Source organism: Lissotriton vulgaris, chromosome 9 (genome assembly GCF_964263255.1).
Source record: "Lissotriton vulgaris chromosome 9, aLisVul1.2, whole genome shotgun sequence".
Taxonomy (NCBI): Eukaryota; Metazoa; Chordata; class Amphibia; order Caudata; family Salamandridae; genus Lissotriton; species Lissotriton vulgaris.
The window spans coordinates 468938075-468943846 of record NC_141697.1 but is presented as its reverse complement, the minus strand read 5'-3'; the positions used below and the strand labels follow the sequence as shown (position 1 = coordinate 468943846).

Sequence of the window (5772 nt, the reverse complement as noted above, 5' to 3'; positions counted from 1 at the left end):
AATGTCTATAAAATGTTTGTGCAAGAATACTAAGCAATATCTCTGAATACAAAATGGTCTTCAGCAGCAAGTGCAGACTGGCTGAGGGCGTCATTTAACCAAGACACAGCCAATGTTCAGCTCACTACAGTTAAAGCTGTTCTTCCAACAACATAAAATTATACATACTCATTGGTGGGGAATGGTCTTTTTGTTTCATTAAGAAGAATGTTCAAAAGATGTTTCCCATTCTCTGAAGGAAAATAAATATTGAAAAATTCCTTGTTTACTTAAATATTTTTTATAATAATAGATTAAACGTTCCAAATAAATACACCATATCACACGAGCTATTATGACATGGAACACATAACCTGTTTGTTTTAGCGAACAGTCAGGTCTTTTTTTTATTTTTTTAAGTCTCGGAGATTGCTAATTATCTACTTTTCCGTAGGTTGATCCAAAGCTTCCAATTCTGTTTAGCATACCTGGATGTTTAGTGTGACACACAGCACCACACAATTCCACAGGACGGAATTCACTGCCACACAATTCAACACCACCCAACATAATTACACTCCACATAATACCACTCAAAGCAACATGATTCAACTCCATATAATTACAGTCAATACCACATCGATGTATTCCACATACAACCACTCTATGTAACATAGCACTAATCCACATAAATCTACTGTAGACCATGCCACATAATTCAAATCAGCATAATTCCACTCAACTCCACTCAGTTTCAGGGCACACAGTTCAACTTCACCCATTTCCATTCCACATCACAAAATTCAACACCAAACTTCATCATTCATCTCAACAACACAATTACAAAATACACCACATACATCCACTCCACACCACATAACTCCACATATTACCACAAAATTCAACAGCACACCACATAATTAAACTCCACCACATACCACTCCACAAAACAAAATACCATTCCACATAATTACACTCCATGACACACAATCCCACTCCACATAATTCCAGTACACTCAAAACCACATAATTACTATCCACATAATTCCACAGCAACCCATGCCACATAATTCCATGACACAAATCCACTTCACACCACACAATTCACGCTACACAATTCCACAACTAGCAATTCCAATCAAACCCACAAAATTCCACTCCACACCACATGCATCCACTCCACTCCATAACACATGGGTAAAAGACATTGTCTATCAATTTCAGTCCAACCTATGTAATTCCACTCCACACCACATACATACACTCCACTCCATAACAAATGGGTAAAACGGCAATAGCTTTAACTCTCGCAAAAGCGAGACCTATTGAATTTGCCCATGCTTGTTCTTTTATCCCCTCCACACATCCAGTTTTTCTCACACTTGCAAGCTCTTTTTATTATTTTTTCTCATGAAGCAAAACAACCCACTTAGCATCTGGATGTTTTCATTTTATTTGTTGCTCCCAGTGCAAAGTGTTTGTTATCAAGCACAATAGGCTGAATTCAGCCTCTACATGGAATGCGTCGCTTGCATCGGAACACGCTGTGCTGCATAATTTTAAAGATCGTCCATTGCTTTCTGCAAGTGAGGAAATTCACCTCCTTTTGCATCCTCAAGTTTGGGCATGAAAACAACATGTAAATGGGGTCAAATTAGCTACTCACAACGAGGGTGCAGCTGCTGCACAACTGACTACACCACTTTTTTCCTATGTTACAATTTCCCCTATAATCTCAATTGTCTTCTTTCTCCCACTGTGTGCCAGAGACTGATGATGAAAAATATACCCAAGTCTACAAACATGTGTGCCAGTGCCCACCACCTGCAACTGGGCCTGGCACAGCATGCTACATATCCTGTAATTGACTGTATGCTTCATAAGATCAGCTTCTGAGAATGGATGAAACAGCAGCCACAGGCAGATGTATGTGGTGTGGCTCACTGGTTAGAGGCGGCAGACCCGTAAGCAGAGAACAGCCAGGGACCAGGGTTCAATTCCTGATGCGGCAGGGTCGTGGACCAGGGTCAAACGGACTCCATAATTCTCGCCTCGGTGCCTACTCTAACCAGGGAACACACTCAGCTATTCTGGGCATTAAGCTTGCCTCATCTCTACAACGGCCCCCCAAAAACGCTGGGGATGCCTGGTTTCACCTTGGAGATACCCAGAAAGGGACCATCTCACAGGGAAAACCAGGACGGGTTCCCCAGCGGTCTTCAGTGCCAGGATACTCCTAGGAGTCACAGTGCGCTTTACAAGTACACCCACATTTACATGTAGCACAAAATGCTCTAGTAATTTGGGACCCTTTCTACAGAGCAATCAGCACCTTTGCTTTGAGACGTTTTTATTCTTTCCTCTGCCGTTCATTTAGTTTCTACTCACATGAAGAGAGCGAAACCATAGCTGTTTCTGAGGTTCCTGAGAAACAATTCTGACCTAGAACAGAACATTACATTTTCATGCAGACCTAAGCCTTGTTCAGTTTAGCTCAAAATGGTTTTTCGAAATTCACTCTAGTATACTCATTCGATTATCATTTTTTTGGTCCATGCCTTGCATTCACCTGCTTAACTAGATAAAATAGAGTTTGATGAATAGTTTAACTTGAATTCTAAATAATTCCCCCGAAATTGAATTACTGTGAAATAGCAATTCCATTTTTGTAGTCGGCAAGCTATTAGGCTTTTTTCAGAGGCACATTGGTGTACGTGAGGCGTCTTTCTCCTGCATAATAAAACCGCTTTCCATATCTATTTCGTTTCTGAACGAACCAATAGGGATTCAGCGTGTGTGGCAGAATGTCCTATTCTTCACTTTCTGTCTGCGAGGAACAGAGGTCTCGCATTAGCAGGATCCCTGTTATTGAATAGGGACGGTTTTTAATGTTGGATATAAACCATCTCTGCAGTGTCCTGGCTAATGAGTGTAATCACGGTGATCGTTAATAATTAAATATGCAGACTACAAAAGAGTGATAGAAAATATAATTTGGCTGCTGGTGATGAAAGGTGATACCTTACAACAGCAGAATAAGCAGATTCAAGGGTTTCTGCGGGGCAGCAAAAATAGCATTTTATGGGGGCGAGACCATACATGCCAAAAAACTAGCACAAGGAAGTGGGAGATTTTCACTGGCCCCACTGCTTTTAAGCAGTATAAATAAAGGAAAAATAATAGGATAATAACTCTCAGTTATTCATTTTAATTGTCCTTGTTGCGGCAGCTTTGCAGGCGGGGTGGGGCTGCTCTGCTGACTCCCTAAGTGCGCATGAATGTTTGGCCAGCTGTCCAGGGCCAGTCAAACAGTCATGCACACTTTGCATGTTCTCCACCCAGGCTGCATTACACCCTGTGTGGAGAACATGGCCAGGCCCCCAGTTCCCTGTCTGAGCACCGAACCATGGTGCTCAGCAGCATTGTGATTGGCTCAGGGGGGCCTGTGTGCTTTGTTCCTGTTCAGGGGGAGACACCGGTGGAGAGAGCAGCGAGACGTGGCGAGGAGGTACTTTTTTTTTTACCTCTTCTCCGCCAGCCCCCGCCCTCTGCTCTCCCACCCCTAATCTGTGCCAGCCGCCACTAGAGATTTTGAGAATGTATTTTACTCATTGGCTTTTTGGCTTTAAAAATCGGGAGTCTCCCCCTTGAATCGGGTCTATTGACATGATAGTGATAAGAGACACAGTGCCTCTGAAAGCGGGTAACAAACAGAGGCATTGATCCTAATTCCTAAGAACATGAGAGGAGCTTCACGATCTTACATTGGTGTATATTTGCACAAGTTAGCAATCCACGAAGATTTCTCAGGTGAGAAGTGTCTGATTTCAAACAACTTTACGTTCATGCCCATTGCATTGCATCACGTGGTACAGAGGGCACAGTCAAGTACGTGACACAACATTCACTCACTAAGGTGACAAGGTAAGGGCTGTCATGTGTCCAAATAATAGCTAGTACTGTTTGAGGCCAAATAGGAGGGTGAGCTCCTCATATGGCTAACCTAGTCAGTTGTGAGATGTGGACTGTCTACTTAGTGCATCCACAGGATAGCCCTTTTGCCAATTGTGACACTGCATTCACTGCTGCACTTTCCACACATATGCCCCCACTCGCATTGAGACTCCTCGCTACCGATATGTAACAACTACAAAGTCCAGCATTCTCGTGGACAATCCTCCGCAGACACACCCCCCAACACCTCGATCAGGTGAGCTCATTAACTATGCGTCCCAGCGCGGCACTTTACTTCGAGCCTGTGTTGCTGCTCGAGAACGCCGGATTAATTCCGAATTGAAAGTAAGTGCCTTGCGCCCTCCGGACGAGCCTCGCGCTTCCTCCCCCCTTCCCCCCCCTCCTCCCCGGTGACGGTATGCCCCGTTGGTGACAATTACTAATCGAAGCTCGCGCTTCCCTCTTTTCAGGTCAGCGCGAACCATTAACCCCTTACTGACACGGACTTGTCAAAAAACTACAGATATTCTTTCCTTTGGCTGGGATTTCAGGTAGGAAACTCTCCTTGTGGGTCGATGGGGATTTTCCATGACATATGGGCTAATGATAGTAACTCTGGGCACCGTGTTTTTCTGTGGTCCTGCAGTTCCCACCCTCAGACGTTTGAACATGTGAGCACCGTTTGTGCACCGCTTCGTGGGCACCCCTATTTCCAGCCCAATAGCTGGTTGAAGCACAGGTAGGATCAGTTAAAAAGTTTCTACCATGGCCCCACACCATATGGCACCTCTTTCAGCCTCCCTGGCTTGCCACCGCGCTAAGCTTTCCATTTGTTTTTTCAGAAACCCTGCCCGGTCGAGCGTTACCGGTATTACGGCCATTCTTACGCCATTGAGCAGGTAATCTACCCCCCTCCCTTGTCCTTTGGAGTCAGAGTCTTGTATAATATTGTCCTGAAAACTCATATCTGACACCCACCTTGTATATCTGTTACAGAATCATTATCCCCAGTCCCTGTCCTGAAGAGAACCTGGAACAACCCCGGTTCGAAACGCGTCGACACCTCCACCCTGTGGTAAACCTCCAAGGGTGCCACTAGGACACAATTACACCGATTCCGTTGGACCCTAGTTGTGCAACCCGCTGTAAATAAATTAACCACAGGCTTGGTTGACAGGCAGGCATTCCATTCCACCTCCCCGCCTGTCCCATGGTTTCACAGTCTGTAGGACTGGTTCACATTTGCTTTACACTTCAAAGTCTTGCACTGTATATAATTGCAATTAATATTGTTCACTGAATTTTGTATTGTTTTTTGTGTGTCTCATTCACTAATGTGGCCTCATTCACCTTTGTATGTATTGTAAATTCTGTAAATTTGTAGATATTGCCATCATGTATTCACTGTCATAACAATTGTTTTGTTTGTGTTCATGCCTTAGATTTCTTAAAAATTTGAGTCTCAGTAGAAAATAAATTTGATTTGGGATTCTTTCCCAGAGGCCGCATGGTATTTCTTGGACTACGTGGCTGAAAGGTGTTGTTGATAATTATCCTGTCCAGCCACCCTGTTCTGTTTTCCCCATTGTTGAGATCCGGGCTGGGCAGACGTAGGATCCAAAACCTTCACTGTTCTACAGACTGAAACTGGGATGGCATCACATTTCTCACCTGCATGTGGAATGTGAATGGTGAGTACTTACACGTGTGACCCTCACCACAATATCATACCAATAGTATGATTTCATCTCCACTGTACATGTCTCAGATGTGTATGAGGTGAGTTGTGATAAATCTATACGATACAGATACAGGCCTAGATCTCGTGGACCAACGGCA

At 44.0% G+C, this 5772-nt stretch overlaps 1 long non-coding RNA gene across 1 annotated transcript; it reads left to right on the top strand.

Annotated features, from left to right (window-relative positions):
* The first annotated feature begins 4605 nt into the window (after positions 1 to 4605).
* Positions 4606 to 5115, top strand: LOC147690283 (uncharacterized). The gene is made up of 3 exons (XR_015299783.1): positions 4606 to 4672; positions 4776 to 4832; positions 4930 to 5115. It is a non-coding gene; the product is annotated as an uncharacterized LOC147690283 (long non-coding RNA).
* Positions 5116 to 5772: the final 657 nt, after the last annotated feature.